Source organism: Tachyglossus aculeatus, chromosome 1 (assembly GCF_015852505.1).
Source record: "Tachyglossus aculeatus isolate mTacAcu1 chromosome 1, mTacAcu1.pri, whole genome shotgun sequence".
Taxonomy (NCBI): domain Eukaryota; kingdom Metazoa; phylum Chordata; class Mammalia; order Monotremata; family Tachyglossidae; genus Tachyglossus; species Tachyglossus aculeatus.
In genome coordinates, this window is record NC_052066.1 from 155,575,257 (window position 1) to 155,595,644 (window position 20,388).

At 42.3% G+C, this 20,388-nt stretch overlaps 1 non-coding gene across 1 annotated transcript; it reads left to right on the forward strand.

Annotated features, from left to right (window-relative positions):
- The first annotated feature begins 8,762 nt into the window (after nt 1-8,762).
- On the forward strand, nt 8,763-8,900 carry LOC119938640. Its single transcript, XR_005454478.1, has one exon. It is a non-coding gene; the product is annotated as a small nucleolar RNA SNORA7 (small nucleolar RNA).
- The last annotated feature ends 11,488 nt before the right edge of the window (nt 8,901-20,388 follow it).

The window sequence follows — 20,388 nt, forward strand, 5'->3', positions numbered from 1 at the left end:
CTTGGCTCTGCATCCCCTCTTGAGCCACAGGGAAAAAGGATTATCAATACCTATTTGTGGGTCTCTCTGCTTTCCTTCAGATGGTGTGTGCCTCAGATATTTAGCCCTGTATGCCTCTTTATCTGTTCTTCACAGGGAAGTTCATAACAATGAGAACATTAATATTTATTAAACATTTACTATGTTCCGAAGCACTGTGTTCTGGGATAAGCACAAAATATTCAGATCGAAAACAGCCTCTCCTTCACGGGGTTCATATTATAAAAGGAATCACATCCTCATTTTCAAAAGAAGCAGCATGGCTCAGTGGAAAGAGCACGGGATTGGGAGTCAGAGGTCATGGGTTCAAATCCCTGTCTGCCACTTGTTAGCTGTGTGACCTTAGGCAAGCCACTTAACTTCTCTGTGCCTCAGTTACCTCATCTGTAAAATGGGGATTATGACTGTGAGCCCCACGTGGGACAACCTGATCACCTTGCATCCCCCCAGCGCTTAGAACATTTCTTTGCACATAGTACGTGCTTAACAAATACTGTCATTATTACTATTATTATTAAAATAAGAAAACTGAGGCCTCAGATTACTCAATGGGCCCGAGCTGGGATTAGAAACCAGGTCTGAGAAGCAGTGTTGCCTAGGGGAAAGAGCATGAGCCTGAGAGTCAGAGGGCCTGGGTTCTAATCTTGAATCCACCACTTACTTGTCTGTTGTGTGACCTTGGGAAAGTCACTTAACTTCTCTGTGCCTCAATTACTTCATCTGTGAAATGAGGATTAAGATTGTGAGCCCCATGTCGGACATGGACTGTGTTCAACCTGATTATCTTGTAGATACCCCAATGCTTAGTACGGTACCTGGAACATTTTAAGTGTTTAACAAATACCTTTTAAAAAAATTCCAGTTCCAGGCCCTTTCCACTAGGTCACAAGATGCTCAGAGTTAAAAACAATCAACCAGTCCTGCTGACTGAATACCAACTATAGGCAGAGCACAGAGTTAAGCATTTGAGAAAAAAAAAATCAGAGAAGTGGGATGATTCACTTTTGGTCTTTTCTGCTCAGGCTCTGTAAGGGAATAATTCAAATAATTCATACAATCGCTCTCTGCAGGAGAAAAGAAGGAACTCCTGGTGTACAGGAGAGAAGAAACTTGATTTTTTAAAATCTCCCCCATCCTTTTCTTATAGATTTAGTCTTAAAGCTAAGTATTTTCCCCTCATTTTGGGATAATTTTTCTTCTTTAAGGTGCAATCATTGAAATAAAAAATAGGCAATTACTTGCTAAAATATGGTGGTAAACAAAAGTAGTCCATGTAGTAATTTTGACTTTGTTTCCTCATTATAAATGCTGCATTTAACTCCCAATGTATTTTTTTATGTTTTCACCTGGAGTACTTTCTAATAATAATTATAATTGTGGTCTTTAAGCACTTACTTTGTGCCAAGCACTGTACTAAACTCTGGGATAGATACAAGATAATCAGATCCCTCATGGGGCTCACAGTCAGAGTAGGAGGGAGAACAGATATGGAATCCCAATTTGGCAGATGAAGGAACTGAAGCCCAGAGAAGTTAAGTGATTTGCCCAAGGTCACACAGCAGATATGTGAAGGAGTGAGGATTAGAACCCAGGTTGTCTGACTTTCAGGCTTGTGCTCTTTCCACTAGGCCATGCTCCTTCTCTGTGGCAATTCATCACAGTAGGGATGGAAAACTCCAGCTAAAGTTCATGCAGCTGAAATTTTAGCATTGGATTGTGGTTTTGAGAAGAGAAGCCCTGCTAAAATGGAATCCACCCTTCATTCTACCCTGCATCTTTGGGCTTGTTCTAAAGTTACTAAAGGCATCAGTGGGGTGGGAGAATTTGAAGCAGTGTGGCTCAGTGAAAAGAGCACGGGCTTTGGAGTCAGAGGTCATAGGTTCAAATCCTGGCTATGCCAATTGTCATCTGTGTGACTTTGGGCAAGTCACTTAACTTCTCTGTGCCTCAGTTCCTTCATCTGTAAAATGGGGATTAAGACTGTGAGCCCCACGTGGGACAACCTGATCACCTTGTATCCCCCAGTGGTTAGAACAGTGCTTTGCACATAGTAAGCACTTAACAAATACCATCATTATTATTATTATTATCTTGGGGGAGGAAAAGTCTGAGAGATGTGCCAAGATCAGCGTTTCTGGGTGGCTTCATCCATCTCACATGCAGGAACCTATCCCTGCTCAAATCAAGTTGATGAACTTAAATGAGCTTTTCTTCTGAAAAATAAAAACTATGTAATTGCCCCAAGCAGAAAGCACTCACAGTTTGATGTTGATAACATGCAAATTCACAAACTAAGTTGCAAATGATTGTCATTCTCTAGGTCCATCGACATGTAAAAATCTTCACTGGGAAAGCAGAAACAGTAGCTTCACAGTTTGAAACTCATCACCATATAGGAAACAACAGATATTTTAGGTCATCAATTTCCTGAAAAGGAGTGTGCAATATCCCATACCACTGCTGGATTTAAAGCTGAGCCAAATCTGTGAACGATGTTTTCAAAAATGAATATAAAATGTGTGGTTTTGCCATGTCTTTTCATCAGTTTAAGCTATTCCACATGCACACACACAGCTAAAGAATTATTTACAGGGCTGCATGTACTGCATCTGAGTATTTTCCGTTGACTTTTATTAATTATTGAATTGAATAAATTATTCAATATTTCCCTACCACCTAGGTATCAAAGACTCTTAAGTAGAAGAATCAGTCATTCCACTACATTTTTTTCTATGGTATTTATAAAGTGCTTACTTTGTACTAGGCACTGTACTAAGCGCTGGGATAGATACAAGCTAAGCAGGTTGGACACAGTTCCTGTCCCACACGAGGATCTCAGTCTTAATTCCCCTTTTACATATGAGGTAATCGAAGCACAGAGAAATGAAGTGACTTGCCCATGGTTATACAGCAGACAAGTGTCAGAGCTAGGAATAGAGCCCAGGACCTTCTGAGTTCAGGCCCGTGTTCTGTAATAATAATAATAATAATGATAATAATAATAATAATAATAATAGCATTTGTTAAGTGCTTACTATGTGCAAAGCACTGTTCTAAGCACAGAGGAGGTTACAAGGTGATCAGGTTTTCCCACTGGGGCTCACAGTCTTGATCCCCATTTTACAGATGAGGTAACTGAGGCACAGAGAAGTTAAGTGACTTGCCCAAAGTCACACAGCTGACAATTGGTGGAGCCCGGATTTGATGCACTAGACCACACTGCTTCTCTACATCGTTCCTGAATCCTGTGTAAACGAACCCCAAGGCACTCAGATACTTTGTGATGGTTCACCAAATGGTTAGGAATTCCAGTTGGTGTCAAAGACATCCTGTTCTATGACAACAGACTGCATCAATTAATCATTCCTACTGCAAATACAACTCGAGTAAATTTCTGGTTCATAGAGACATTGTTCGCCTCCTTGGCAAGAGACCAAAAAATAAACATTGCTGAATTTTCTTGGATCAAACCTGCAAGTGTGCAAAAGAGTCTCTCTCAAAGACACTCACTCATAGATGCCATCTCAGGAAAGACAATGTCATCTCTGGACTGAAAAACGACTGTTAATGTTAATAATTATCATCATTATCACCATCATCAATCAATCAATCATATTTATTGAGTGCCTACTGTGTGCAGAGCACTGTACTAAGCGCTTGGGAAGTACAAGTTGGCAACATATAGAGACAGTCCCTACCCAACAGTGGGCTCACAGTCTAAAACGGGGAGACAGAGAACAAAACCAAACATAATAACAAAATAGAATAGATATGTACAAGTAAAATAAATAAATAGAGTAATAAATATGTACAAACATATATACATATATACTGGTGCTGTGGGGAAGGGAAGGAGGTAAGATGGGGGAGATGGAGAGGGGGATGAGGGGGAGAGGAAGGAAGGGGCTCAGTCTGGGAAGGCCTCCTGGAGGAGGTGAGCTCTCAGCAGGGCCTTGAAGGGAGGAAGAGAGCTAGCTTGGTGGAGGGGCAGAGGGAGGGCATTCCAGGCCCGGGGGATGACGTGGGCCGGGGGTCGATGGCGGGACAGGCGAGAACGAGGTAAGGTCAGGAGATTAGAGGCGGAGGAGCGGAGGGTGCGGGGTGGGCTGTAGAAGGAGAGAAAGGAGGTGAGGTAGGAGAGGGCGAGGTGATGGACAGCCTTGAAGCCCAGGGTGAGGAGTTTCTGCCTGATGCACAGATTGATTTGTAGCCATTGGAGATTTTTGAGGAGGGGAGTAACATGCCCAGAGTGTTTCTGGACAAAGACAGTCCGGGCAGCAGTGTGAAGTATGGACTGAAGTGGGGAGAGACACGAGGATGGGAGATCAGAGATCAGATTCCACTTTCTCTTTCATAAATACCAGACTTATAAAACAGAGCTCATGTTTAAATACATCTCATAGTATGTGCTCTTCTGGGGATGACCCAGAAAAGTAAAGGAGTATTATGCCTGAAAATAAAATACTAATCTCCAGATCTTTTTCTTGATCCTAGAAAGGAAAGGGTTGGGTAACAGCCCAACTAGAAAAGATGCAGAGGGGTAGTGGATGGGGTTCGGGGAAAGTCAGGAAACTGGATTGTTTCTGGTTTTGTTTCTGACATGGGGACTTAGGTAGCCTAACTTTGCCTTGAGCTGAAGAATCCCAAAAGGGGGGTGGGGCAAGGAACAATCAGGGGAAAACAAAGCGTCCCCCCAATCATCCAGTCTGAAAGCACAGGGTGCATTTCAACTATCCTCCCCTCCCTAGAAGGTGGAGGGGGAGGGATACTGAGGAACGGACTTGGACTTGATGGAGAAAATTGAGCCCATTTTGTTAGTAGAAAATACCTTGTTATTTTTTATTTTTTAATGGTATTTTATAAGTGCCTACTGTGTGCCAGGCACTAATCTAAGTGCTGGGGTAGATACAAGGTAATCAGGTTGGACACAGTCTGGGTCCCAAATGGGACTCACAATATTAATCCTCATTTTACAGATGAGGTCACAGGCACAGAGAAGTTAAGTGACTTGCCCAAGATCACACAGCAGACAAGCAGAGGAGCTGGAACTAGAACCCAGGTCCTTCTGACTTCCAGGCACGTACTCTATCCACTAGGTCATGCTGGTTGCTAGCAAAAGAACTAGTGCAAACCCCAAACAAATGCAGTTCAAGTAGATGCAGCAGTCTCAGTGGCCTCACTGAAAATATGAATGTTCAGACTTCATTAGTAGGGGGGATTATGGGTCTAAGAAATGCAGTGAGGGACATCACCAAGGTCAAACTGAAACTTAAGAGTTGTGATGAAAGATGATATTCCCCCTCCATGTGAAAGGCATTATCCCTCAGGGTGAAATTTCTGTCGGTTTCTAAACATATTCATATTCCCCTTCATATTTCAGTTAAATGCTCCATTGTCTCTCATCATTCCTGAGAGTAGAAGACTAGATAATTTGATTTTGAAAAAAAAAGAAAAACTCGAATGCCTAAACTTTTAATTTCATTGAATGTATCCAGAAATGTCATTAATAATTCACAGAATCTGAAGTGACAGCTTCGGGGCTATAATGGTTAACAGATTGCTCTTGAAATGTGGCTACCTTAATTTCTTTCGATTCAAACTCTAGCTAAGAGCTATTTTATCCCCTTTCATGGTATTTGTTAAGCAGTTACTATGTCTCAAATATTTTCCAAGATCTGAGGCAGATACAAGTTAATTGGGTTGGACCCAGTCCCTGTCTCGCAATGGACTCACAGGCTAAGTAGGAGGGAGAACAGAAGAATTGAGGCACAGAGAAGTTAAGTGACTTGCCTAAGGTCACACAGCAAGCATCCTAGGCCCATGCTCTCTCCATTAGTTACTGCTTCTCAGGAGGACTTCAGTGCATGTCTATAATCATTCAACCAATCAGTGGTATTTATTGAGTGCTTGCTGTGTGCAGAGCACTGTCATCAGCACTTGGGAGAGCTCAATAGATTTGGTGGACATGACCCCAGTCTGCAGGGAGTTTACAGTTTAGAGTGGCTTCATCCTCAGACAGATTATTATATTGATTTTAACCGATGAAGTAAATTCACCAAGATGCACCTATATAGGCTGATGCTGATAAATAATTCTCATTTTTAGTTATACCAATAATGTCAGGCAGTTTAATGATCAGATTTCCTTTCTTTTCCTTGCTTATCGAAAGGCAGCCAGGTAATGACAATTCACCACAAGTCCAATATTTAATCACTAAATTGGCACACTGTTAATCTTTCCCATACTAAATACTCTACTACCAAACAGTAGAGTGAAGCTTGTTTTGGACAGAACTGCTAAAGGAGAAGTGAACGAATTTAATTTTTTTCCAGCAAATAAGAATACTCCAGGAAAGGAAATTGAGACACCAAGTTATGAAAATAGCTTTCCCAAAGTCAGGATGATACATGGAAAAATAAACTGGATAACTGACAATCATTCAAGAGGAAAAAGACTATCTCTCAAACTGTCTCAGCTTGGCTCAGTGGAAAGAGCACGGGCTTGGGAGCCAGAGATCATGGGTTCTAATTCCGGGTCCACCACTTGTCAGCTGTGTGACTTCAGGCAAGTCACTTAACTTCTCGGTGCCTCAGTTACCTCATCTGTAAAATGGGGATTAAGACTGTGAGCCCCACATGGGACAACCTGATCACCTTGTATCCCCCCCCCCAGCACTTAGAACAGTGCTTTGCACATAGTAAGCGCTTAACAAATGCCATCATCATTATTATTATTATTATTACCTCATTAATAAAAATATATTAAACACAAACGGTTGCAATAGTTTGTAAATGTCTCTGTATGACAAGAACTGTGCTGAGTTGGGCAAAACACCTTCTCTGAGCTCTCTCTACCCTCTTTGTTCACAAACCTACATGAAGATCTTGGCAGCTACGCTTTCAGATCTTGAAGTTTTAACCCACTCTCCATGTTTCTAACAGCATGATGGCTTCCTCCGAAAGATCTGCAGATCGCAATTCAGATTCCAATGGGCAGGCTTTTTTGACAGCACCAGGAGAAATAATTGATTCCTTGGCTCATTATGGGTAGGGAATGTGTCTACCGATTCTGAGAAGCAGTGTGGCTCAGTGGAAAGAGCCCGGGCTTTGGAGTCAGAGGTCGTGGGTTCAAATCCCAGTCTGCCACTTGTCAGCTGTGTGACTTTGGGCAAGTTACTTCACTTCTCTGAGCCTCAGTTACCTCATCTGTAAAATGGAGATGAAGACTGTGAGCCCCACGTGGGACAACCTGATCACCTTGTAACCTTCCCAGCACTTAGAACAGTGCTTTGCACGTAGTAAGTGTTTAATAAATGCCATTATTATTATTATGCCCTCCCTAAGGCCAGTGCTTTGCATAAGGTTAGTGCTCAATAAATTCCACTGATGATGAGGCACTTAATTCTTGGATTCCCCAACCCCTTGCATTACGCCAGTCCTGGTGGTGTTGGCTAACAATGCACACCTGATAAGATGAATTATGAAATCTCTATTCAATGGAAATGGCAGTTGGGGGTCTCCTGCTTTGATAGGGTAGCTGTACTGTCTCAGAGTTTTTTAAAGTTTCCTTAATTCTTCAGGGACGGCCTGGATTTCTATAGCATGTCCCAGGCAACCCTAGAAAAATATTAAAATGTCCTATAATAGTTCAATAAGGAGCAGTGAGACCTTGTGGCATGCACATGAGCCTGAGAGTCAGAAGACCTGTTCTAAACCTGGTTACACCACTTACCTGCTGTGTGATTTGGGCAAGTCACTTAACTGCTCTGATTACCTTCTATCTCCCCTAGCGCTCAATACAGTGCTTATGATAGGCATTTATCTAACACCACAATTGTTGTTATTGTTATTATTAGTATTACTAGTATTATTATTATCAATACCAATTATAACCATAACAATACTGTGAAGCTGTCTGGAAAGTTTTGTGACACTTTTAACGTTGGTTGACTCACAAACAATAGTCAGACCAATACTTAACACGGCTAAGTGTTCATACCATAGTTCAACCTCACTATGCTATTTTGATATCTTCTTTGAAGGGCAATAACATGAACAATTTACAAGTGATACTGCCGCACAATGGTTAAATTTTGGGAGTCTCCAAATTGTCTTTCACCTAATCAATAAAAAATAAAATGATGTTGGTTTTGAATTGGTTTCAGGTCCATTTACTAAGGAGAAAGTAAGCGAGAATGCAATATGGTCTAGTAGAAAGAGCATGGGACTGGGAGGTCCTGGGTTCTAAATGTGGCTCCACCACCGGTCTGCTGTGTGACCTTGGGCAAGTCACTTACCTTCTCTGTGTCTCAGTTTCCTCAACTGTAAAGTAGGAGATTTCAATATCTGTTCTGCCTACTACTTAACTGTGAGCCCCATGTGGAACAGGAACTGTGTCTCAACTGATGAACTTGCAGCTACTCACGTACTTAGAACAGTACCAAAACATAGCAAGTGCTCAACAAATACCATAACAAATGCAGAAGGAGAATATGTTTTGCAAATATATGACCAAATAATAAAGAGGTAGTGTGGACTAATAAAAAGAGCATGAGTCTGAAATTCAGTCTTCCCAGCTCTATCTTTGGCAAGTCACTTAACTTCTCTGTATCTGTTTCCTCATTTGTGAAATGGGGATAAGATACCAGTTCTCTCTACCTCTTGGTATGATAGTCTCCTGTTGAACATGGTCCATATCTAATTTCATATCTACCACATTTAACTCCCCTCTCAGGGTCACACCTGGAGGGTTTCCAGTACTCTACCAGTCTCGACTACAGGAGAGAAAGTCAAGCAGAGGCAGACTCATTCCATTCCTAGCTTGGGCAGTGGCTAGTGAGTGGAAAGCAATCTGCTTCAAGTCAAAACTCACCTGTGCTGGGCAGCAGCAGCACAGGAGAGAGTCAAGTGTGGAGACTCAAATTTACTGCACGCAAGGAGGCATTGGTAAGCCACTTTGGTATTTTTACCAAGAAAACTCTATGGCTACACTACCAGAATGATTGCAGATGGACGTGGGGCATTCTGGAAGACATGTGTCCATTGTGTTGCTATGGATCGGAGATGAATCAACAGCATAAGACAAGACAAAACAACTTTTAACACGGTACTTGACCCATATTAAGCACTTAATATCATTATTAATTAAATAATTCAAGAAAAAAATCTTCGTTAACAGTAACTAAGAAAAAAAATGAAGTGTTTTGCCCTGTTAACTGGAGATTTTTCTAATTTTGCCACTTTGCCAGTGCACATTTGGCCATTCTTTCAAAAGCCTGGAAAATGTACACAGATGGTTTCATTTGTTTTTTTCTGTACTGAGACCAGGGGCTACAATACTATTAGGGAAAACTTGAATACCTTGCAGTCTCCCGTGACTCTGGTTCTGAAGAACTGTAATTGAACAAGCATGCCACATTATCCACTGTTTGTTGAATTTAAGTATCAGGGAAGAGGAGATAAGCTCTATTTATTTCTCCATCAATAGTTCAGCTTTGTTAATTATGGAATTATTACAGACTGTCCTTGCAATCATACTTTCTTCTCACATAGGTAAGACTTTTCACTGGGATGGTAGAGCATTTCTCTTTTGAGGCTGTGGCTTATTAAGTGTGATTTTCCTCTTAGAACCTGGCAGAAAGGATGCCCGAGGAAGACAGCTCTCCCACCATCCATCCATCCATTCCCCTTGTCCTGGATTCCCCCAGGTAGCTGAATTGAAGCCCATCTTTCCCCAGGAAATTGCTTGCCATTCCAAACGTGCTTCCATGAGCTGATATTCAATGAGCACAAATGCATTAGAGAAGCAGCATGGCTCAGTGGAAAGAGCACACGGGCTTTGGAGTCAGAGGCCATGGGTTCAAATCCCCACTCCTACAATTGTCAGCTGTGTGACTTCGGGTAAATCACTTTACTTCTCTGTGCCTCAGTTATCTCATCTGTGAAATGAGGATTAAGACTGTGAGCCCCCTGTGGGACAACCTGATCACCTTGTAACCTCCCCAGCACTTAGAACAGTGCTTTGCACATAGTAAGTACTTAATAAATGCCATAATAAAAAAAATACAGCCTTTGATAGTGGGACTTTTCAGAGGGGAGGAACACATCCCCAAAATCAACCCCAGTTTCTCCTGATTTGGTTCTCTTGTGTCCCTTCACTGTCCATGCATAGGCTATCTAGGGGAAATTATTTCCCCCTACATGCTCAGGGCAGGTGCCAAAAAAGAAAGGAGAAATTGAGCAGCCACTGGAGTTTAGGCACTTACTGGAGTGACTTTTTTTGTGTGTGATATTTGCTAAGCATTTACATGTGCCAGTAACTGTACTTAAGCACTGGAATAGATATAAGATAATCAGGTTGGACACAGTCAGTGTCCCACATGGGGCTCATAGTTTTAATCCCTATTTTACAGATGAGGTAACTGAAGTACAGAGAACTTCAGTGACTTGGCCATGGTCACACAGCAGACTCATGATGGAGTTAGGATTAGAACCCAGGTCCTCTGACTCCCATGCCCATGCTCTGTCCAATAGGCCACAGTAGGCCCTTTAGTTTTTCACCTTCTTTAAGCATTTCTAAAATGGGGTTGGAATTGAAAAGTCTAATGTGAAAAGCAGAAAAAATCCAAGAAAAAATATTCACTCATGTTTTGGGCTCAGAGGCAGTTTTTGGGACCTGAATAGTCTCTGTGTACCTCAGTTCTTAATACAAAATAAGTGCTCAAAAAATACCACTATTAGTACTGATATTATTTTAGTTAATTGAGTAGAGTTTACAAATGCTAGAAAAATTGAAGAGGACTGACTAATTTATTTTCAAAATTCTCTAATATTCATTGTATATTTGGGGCTCTAGTTTTAAAGAGAACCATTAGGCTAAAATACAAATGGTGGTCTGTTGTTATTTCTTTAAATAAAGTTTAATAGACTCTCTTGAAATTCAATAAACAATTTTAGCAGTTTGCTGAACCTCTTACATATGGTCTCCTGGAGTTCTGTTCATTACCACACACAGTTGAAAAATATTCTTTTTTTTTTTCGATCTCTGGGTTCTATTTCTCAATCGTAATGAGTGGATTGAGCAACTCTTATAATAAATGTTCCTTTATCCTATCAACTTCAATTTAAATGGTGTTAAATTTTTTTTATGGTATCTGTGATGTGCTTACTATATGCCAGGCTCTGTACTAAGCAATGGGGCAGATATTAGATAATCATATCAGACAAAGTCCATGTCCCCTATGGAGCTCACAGTCTTAATCCCTGTTTCATAGATGACGTAACTGAGGCCCAGAGAAGTGAAGTGACTTACCCAAGGTCACAGAGCAAACAAGTGGTGGAGCAGGAATAGAACCCAGGCCCTTCTGACTCCCAAGTCCATGTCACAGACCTCTGATTCATGGATGATAATAATAATGATGGCATTTGTTAAGCGCTTACTATGTGTGAAGCACTGTTCTAAGCAGTGGGGAGGATAAAAGGTGATCAGGTTGCCCCATGTGGGGCTGAGTCTTAATCCCCATTTTACAGATGAGGTAACTGAGGCTCAGATAAGGTAAGTGACTTGCCCAAGGTCACACAGCAGACATGCGGCGGAGATGGGATACAGAGGTCTGAACTGCTCCTGTGTATCTCCTGCCCCGCTCCTCCCTACAATTGTTCTCCAATGTTAAAATCTTAATTTAAGTCTGAATTCTGCCGGTCCTACCAGCTCCTATTTTTGCCAACTTTTTCGGCATCCACCTTCACCCATTGAATTAGGAGCATCTTGTGGGTCAGGGGCTGGATCTGAACCATTTATCAGTAATTTCCCCTAGCTTAACACGTTACTCAGCACATAGTAAGTGTTTAATGAATACTATCACCATCAGAATACTCCAAAGTCCATCCACCATCAGTCAATGACATTTATTGAGCACTTACTGAATGCAGAGCATTGTAAGTGTTTGGGAAAGTACAATTCAACAGAGTTTGAAGATGTGATCCCAGGTAAAATCCCACATTCAGGAACAAGTAGAGGTCATGCAGATCTGCCTGTAAATACAAACTAAGATCCTAGCTTGAAATCTTAAACTCTAGGAGAGAGTTAAAAGTCCTGAATTGCTTCACTGAAATCGCTAAAGAAAGCACTAACTGCAAGATTGAAGATTCCCTGTCTTCACTAAGTCTAGAGCCAAGAATGAAAACCTTAGGCTTTGAATTAAACCGCCATCAGTCAAGTACAAAAGAATGCTGCAGAAAGCATATGGATTAATATGGGAAGTTAAGGTCTTAATCTGTTTCTAATCTTGCAAGAAAAAAGTTTTACAACCAAGCACGCAGCTCTCCACTGTTGAAATATGAGTATGGTGAGTCTTTCCTTATACCCCAGGAAACATATATGAAACATAAATTTCCCATTTCAGAAGTGAACCTATCACTAATTTAGCACACATGCAAGTCACCCTATACTAGGCCCAGGAAAAATACATTGAAAAATTTTAATGGACACAGTTCCTCATCTCGTGGCTTTTACCATCGAAATGGACAATCAGTTAACACTATTTAGCACCTATTGTTTGCAGAACACTGTAGTAAGAGCTAAGGTGAGTTAAACGGAGTTAGAAATGATCCTTCCCCTCAAGAAGCTTACGGGAAACTACTTCGGCACCCAGGAAAGCCATGCCAGGGTTCACCTCTTGGAATTGAATTTGGGGGCTACTACCCTATATTCCTTTAAATTGGGTATAGAGTCACCTTACTAAATTCAACACAATCCAAGGCAGATAAGAGAATTCAGAATTCCCACCCGCAACCAATGGATAAGACCATTTGTTTAGACCCCAGGGGCCACAACTGACATGTACTTCCAAACCAGGAAAAGATTACAGTCAGGACTTAATAAGTAATGCAGGTTGAAAGGCCCTAACCCAGAATGGAGAAGGAGAAGTTTTCAAGTCTGCTTTTTATAACACCTGAATGGTCTGAAGCACGAATCACAGTTCCTGGGGCTAGACTCGAGTGGAGAATCCAGAGAAATGGCTTCAGCTAAAATCACTGGCTAATTATGCTCCTGGTGGAATTAATCCAGACTAATTGTCTTTGTTTTTTTCTAGATGCTGCTTGGAAAGAGAGAAATAACTTACCATACACAATGGTCCTGGCTGGGTCTCTGAGGACAGGGAGCTAGAACTGCAGTTTCTCACTTGACCAGTTCCAAAATACCAAGCCTCTGCTCAGCACTCTCCAAAGTTCAACTCTGGCCACAGAGGGTGGAGTCTTCTATTCTATTGCTTAAAAAAACAGTCCCACACAGCTTGGCCTAGTGGAAAGAGCAGGGGCCTGGGAGCCAGCCAGAGGAGCCCGTTGTTGGGTAGGGACCGTCTCTATATGTTGCCGACTTGTACTTCCCAAGTACTTAGTATAGTGCTCTACACACAGTAAGTGCTCAATAAATACGATTGAATGAATGACCTGGGTCCTTATCCTGGTTCTGCCATGTATTTGCTGGGTGACCCTGAGCATTTTGCTTAACTTTACTGTACCTCTATTACCTCATCTGTAAAATGGGGATTAAGGCTGTGACCCCTTAATATGGGATATGGACTCTGTCTAACCTGATTAGCTTGTATTTACCCCAGTGCTTAGTACAGTGCCCAGCACATAATAAGTGCTTAATAAATACTATTTTTTAAAAAGTGGCCTGGTGGATAGAACACAGGGCTGGGAATCAGAAGGACCTGAATTCAAATCCAGGCTCTGCCACTTGTCTGTTGTATGACCTCGGGCATATTGCTTAACTTCTTTATGCATCAGTTTTCTCATCTGTAAAATGGGGATTAGGACTGTGAGCCCTATGTGGGACATGGACTGTGTCCATTCTGATTAGCTTATATCTACTTCAATGCTTAGTATAGTGTCTGGCACGTAGTAACTGTTTAACAAATACCATTAAGAAAAAAAAAACACTCAAGAGTTGGGGGAGATCTAACCTGAATCAGTCAGGTGACCAGGCTATTGAGAATGACTGATTGAGAAATTTAATACTGCCCTAGTGAAGGTGAAGGTCTCCTTAAGAAGGCCAGGCTAATTTGATGTGATTTCCCACTTCTCAGTATTAGGAATCCTGGCTCTCCATCTATCTCCAGCAGTCCCTACGATCCCCAGTCCCCACTAGCTCACATGGCCACCTTCACCCCACCTATCTGCTCTGGTGGGAGAACAGAACACCTGTTTCCATAGTGTTGAATGAGAGGAAAGAGGACATTCCATAGGCAACATTATGTTGCCAAATTGTACTTTCCAAGCACTTACTACAGTGCTCTGCACCCAGTAAGTGCTCAATAAATACAATTGAATGAATAAACATCGCCAAAGCCATCCCATAGCCATAATGTACTGGATTTTTCCAATGCAACCTGTTTTCTGGCCTGAATTGATTGGGTAATTACCTTAAGACTCCACCTCCTACCTTTGTCCCAAAGGAAAGGGATTTTGAACTAGAAAAGAAGAAATTAAAGAAGTTCTTCCCAAGACAAAATAAGTGCTCCAACACGATTCACTTCCAAGGCTTGTAACAAAACTCCCCCTTTAAAATTGGCTCCTCGGAGCAACTGTCATGCCAGTCTGGGGAAGGGAGAGGTTATGGAGCCATATGACCAGCACAGTGTGGCTCTTCTGACAGGAAAATGTTGGCAGTTGGAGAGGTTTCCAGCTGAACACGATGCTGGTTTGATTTTTCTTCATGGAAGCAATGCCCAAATAGGGAATCAGTTTGGGCTCGTTATGAGCAGGGAACAACATGGCTGCTAATTCTGCTGTACTCTCCCAAGTACTTAGTACAGTACTCTGTACATAGTAAGTGCTCCATACATGCCATTGATCAAGTGATTGATTAGGACCTGGCCCTCAGGACCCTCAGAGGCTGACCTCCAGTCTGCCCCCAATTCCACCCCTCCTTCTCCCTGCAATGTTTGGAAGGGCTATTCACCTTGTCGTATTTGTGCTCTGCCAGCACTGCTGCCTCCTCCCTTTTCCTCAGCAAGGAGTCGACAGTTATAGGACTTTGTCTGCCATCTCCTTGTAAATGTGGTGTTTGTTATGTGCTGCCTCCTCTCTTTTCCTCAGCAAGGGGTGGACAGTTATAGGACTTTGCCATCTCCTTGTAAATGTAGTGTTTGTTATATGCTATGTGCCAGGACTACACTAAGCACTGGGGAGGTACAAGATAATCAGGTCAAACATAGTCCCTGTCCAGATGAGACTCACAGTCCAAGTAAGAAGTTTTTAATCCCCATTTTACAGATGAGAAAACTAAGTCAATCAATGACATTTATTAAGCACTTGCTGTGTGTAGAATGCACATAAGTACATAAATGCTTTGGCAATGAGGGTGGCCTGAATAAAGAGTGCAAATCCAAGGCCAAGAGAAGTTAAGTTACTGAAATGAGGTCATGCAGCAAGCAAGACACAGAGCACATATTAGAATTCAGGTTCTCTGCATCCTGGATCCCACACTTTTTACATTACATTTACATCTCCCCCCCTCGTCCCCCTCTCCATCCCCCCCCATCTTACCTCCTTCCCTTCCCCACAGCACCTGTATATATGTATATCTGGTTGTACATATTTATTACTCTATTTATTTATTTATTTATTTATTTTACTTGTACATTTCTATCCTATTTATTTTATTTTGTTGGTATGTTTGGTTCTGTTCTCTGTCTCCCCCTTTTAGACTGTGAGCCCACTGTTGGGTAGGGACTGTCTCTATGTGTTGCCAACTTGTACTTCCCAAGCGCTTAGTACAGTGCTCTGCACATAGTAAGCGCTCAATAAATACGATTGATTGATTGATTGATTGATTAGCCCGTGCTGCTTCAGGCCTGATTGCCCTCTCCTTCCTAGAAATGTTCATTTTATCCATTTTGCCCTTCATTTTGGATTCTTGCATTTTTAAATGCTCCTGTGGTCTATAACTTATTTATCCCTTCTATGATCTTCCCTCCTCCATCAAGATGGTAAGACGGAGACTGGGGGTGAACGGCTTATCTTGTGTTCATGCTAACACTTAGCACAGTGCCTGGCACGGAGTAACCAATTTATCACGACCAATTTACCTAACCCCCTGCTAGTCCAGGGGAAGGGTGAGCTTGCCCTCTGCTGATCAGGGGGGGAGATGCTGCTTTTCTTGGACTGTCCATCCTGGATCCAAGAAGCAGCCGCATCAATGCTTGCTGGTATGTCTTGGATCCGGCCCAGTATTGCTCCCTCCTGTAATCTCCCTCCTTCTGCTACCACCCTACCTTTGTCTCAACCACTTCAGCTTCCCCCATGTCCACCTCCATTTCTGTATTCCAGGGACAGTCAGGGAGGAACACTCCAAGTTGTGGTTCCCCCGCAAAAAACTTTCCCCTTTAGGTCAGTTTCACATCTGCCACTAACAAAAATGCCATTAAAGAGGGGAAGAGGTTGCTGGCTCTGGGCATATATCCATTACAAAACCCTAACCACGGACTAAGGGGTAAAACACAGGTCTGAGGTTGCAGGGACTGGGTTCTAATTCCGTCTGTCATTTGCCTGCTGTGTGACCTGTTCCTCAGTTTCTCTCTTTCTCAGTTTCTTCATCTGTAAAGTGGGGATTGAATACGTGTTCTCCTTCTCTTGACTCTGAGCCCCATGTGGGACAGGGACTTTAATGGATCTGATTAACTAGTATCTACACTGGTTCTTAACAAATGTTATAATAAGAATAATGGCCAAGCCTTTACATGTATTGAGAGAGGAATCATTTGAAGTTTGTCTTCCCCTGAAAGAGTAAGCTCCACCTCTTTCTTCTGTACTTTCCACATGCCTAATGCATAATACAATAGTGGGTGTTCAGTAAATACTCAGACTAGTTCCAAGGGAGAGAAGCAGGCAGGGTAAACTGGGGAGATAATGGCAAGCAGGGAAGCTCAAGAATTCATTCATTCATTCATTCAATCGTGTTTATTGAGCACTTACTGTGTTCAGAGCACTGTACTAAGCGCTTGGGAAGTACAAGTTGGCAACATGTAGAGATGGTCCCCACCCAACAACGGGCTCACAGTCTAGAAGGGGGAGACAGACAACAAAACAAAACATATTAACAAAACAAAATAAATAGAATAGTAAATATGTACAAGTAAAATAGAGTAATAAATCTGTACAAACATATATACAGGTGCTGTGGGGAGGGGAAGGAGGTAGGGTGGGGGGATGGGGAGGGGGAGAGGAAGGAGGGGGCTCAGTCTGGGAAGGCCACCTGGAGGAGGTGAGCTCTCAGTTGGGCTTTGAAGCAGGGGTTTGAAGGCCCATGCTCTAGCCACTAAGCCACACTGCTATGCCTTCTCTTATCCTTCTTGCCTTTGAATTCAAAGCAGCAGTGTTGCTTAGTGGATAGAGCATGAACCTGGGAGTCAAAGGATCTGACTAATCTAATCTCAGCTCTGCTGCTTGTGGGTTGTGTGACTCTGGGCAAGTTATTTAATTTCCCTTTGCCTCAGTTCCTCATCTGTAAAATGGGGATTAAGACTATGAGCTCTATGTGGGAGAGGGACTGTGTCCAACCCACTGCTTTGTATCTACCTCAGCATTTAGTGCAGGACTTGGTACCTAGAAAGCACTTTACAAATACATTTTAAAAAAAGACACACGGACGAGATGATGATGGTGGCATTTCTTAAGCGCTTACTGTGTGCCAAGCACTGTTCTAAGCACTAGGGTAGATACAAGATAATCAGGTTGTCCCACGTGGGGCTCACAGTCTTAAGCCCCATTTTACAGATGAGGTAACTGAGACACAGAGAAGTCAAGTGACTTGCTCAGAGTCACACAGCTGGTCAGTGGCAAAGCTGGGATTAGAACCCACAACCTCTGACTCCCAAACCCGTGCCCTTTCCACAATGCCACAGGATGCTGCCAACACTCTCTGCCCCTGCCACTGACCCCTCACCCGAAAGTTGAGAAGGCAGATTGCATAGGCAGGAGGGAAAGGGATGGATTACATAAGGGCAGGGGAAATGGGCCTTCTCCCATCTCTTCTTGCCCCCTCACACTTTCTAAGCTCTTTCCTCTCCTTCTTCTTCTTTTTACCCTTCCCCATCCTCCTCCCCCTTCTCTTTTCTCCCTTGGATGAGAGGGGCAGGTGCCACAAAGATGGAGCAATGTTACACACATAAGAACTGCAGATTCATACCTCCTTTTCCCCTCTTTATCTCTGCTTTCTCCTTCCACTCCATTCTCTTCACCTTTCCTGATGTGCTAAGGTTTGCTTTTAAAGTCATTGACTCCAAAACACGCAGGTGCCAGGGCATTCTTGCCGCAAGTTCCAATCCCAACAGGAGATCATTTCATCATTAGGGAAACTACAGTTAAGTAAACCCTGCATTTACATTGCAGGCCATGGGGTTGGGATGTTTAGACAGGCTTGTCTCTCATAACCTGGCTACTGAAAAGATTCTCTGGCTGAGTCTTCACCACCCAAAATGAAATGGAGAATTCCCAATATCAAGGAAATTTGGACAATGCACACTCTGGATTACCCAGGCCCTATTTTTTCCCCTACATTAACAGTATTTAAGACCTGGAATATCCATATTTGTTAATATGTTTGGTTTTGTTCTCTGTCTCCCCCTTCTAGACTGTTAGCCTCCTCCAGGAGGCCTTCCCAGACTGAGCCCCTTCCTTCCTCTCCCCCTCGTCCCCCTCTCCATCCCCCCATCTTACCTCCTTCCCTTCCCCACAGCACCTGTATATATGTATATATGTTTGTACATATTTATTACTCTATTTATTTATTTTACTTGTACATATCTATTCTATTTATTTTGTTTTGTTAGTATGTTTGGTTTTGTTCTCTGTCTCCCCCTTTTAGACTGTGAGCCCACTGTTGGGTAGGGACTGTCTCTATATGTTGCCAATTTGTACTTCCCAAGCGCTTAGTACAGTGCTCTGCACATAGTAAGCGCTCAATAAATACAATTGATGATGATGATGATGAGCCCACTGTTGGGTAGGGACCATTTCTATATGTTGCCAACTTGTACTTCCCAAGTGGTTAATACAGTGCTCTGCACAAAGTAAGTGCTCAATAAATATGATTGATTGATTGATTGAATGCTTACTGTGGGCAAAGCGCTGTACTAAGCTCTTAAATCTTTGCTTTGAGTCTCCATTTCACTCAATCTGGATAGCCTAAAATTAAGGCTGCAGGGCAAAAAGACATGGGGTATTTATTTAGAAAACCATTCCAGGGTTTTCTTCCTTTGTATTTTACTAAAAAGCCCTCTTCTGATTATAGCACTCTTTTCAAAATTGCATCTTCACTGAGGATCTCTAGTCATTGACCTCCAGATTCTTGAAACTTTACCCACCTGCAGCTTGTCTCCAGTGAAGCCAAAGAAAGCACAATGAGGGCTTGAATGAGCAGCCAGGACTGGTGTTTTGAACACCATAGGAGCTCATTAAATACTATTATTTAATGGACTGAAGTCTGGTGTTCAAAAGAAAGCCTCCAACTAAAAGAAAAGAGAGGAAAGTAAGTTTACCATGGTACAGTGCATCTGCTCTGATTAGTAGCACACAAAAAACCCTCTATTATAATTTGCTCACTGAGTTACTGAGCATTCAGAACATCTTAGATTTCGACCACAACACCAAAAGACTTGACTCATGTGGGCTAAAACATAATGTGAAGGAGACCAACACCAGCGGCATTTATTGAGAGCTAACTATGTGTAGAGCACTTCACTATGCACTTGGGGGAGTACAACAGAGTCAGCAGACACATTTCCTGTCCCAAATGAGCTTACAGTCTAGGCCAACTGGACATGTATATCATAGGTGCTTGTTCTATGGTGTTACCCTTCCATTTGAATATATATATATATATATATGTATATATATATATATATGTTCTAAATGTATTTACCATTAGGTATGGACAGCAGCAGGTGAGGGAATGTTATCTGATGCTTGGGACAGATGGGGAGAGCATCTTATTTGTAGGTTGCTGGGAAGAAAACATGATTATTGGGAAGACATGAGGACTGAAGTAAGGACAGCTTTGCCTTAGAAAGTGATGATGGGGTCAGACAGGAGAAGTGCTCCCTTCCAACTGGAGATCCTAGAAAATTGGACTGGGATCTCCATTCATTTTTCTAAGAATCTGGTGCCTGGAAGGGGACTCCCTAGGGCTGAATGGGGTCTAAAGCATGAGCTCCGGAGCCTTGGAAGAGAGATTTCACCAAGACAAGGAGGGAGTTTTAATCCTCCTTAACTTTCAGGACCATTCTCACAGTGTTGAGTTGACAGATGGATTCGCTAGCCCCTTGGCTTGAGATTTGGACGA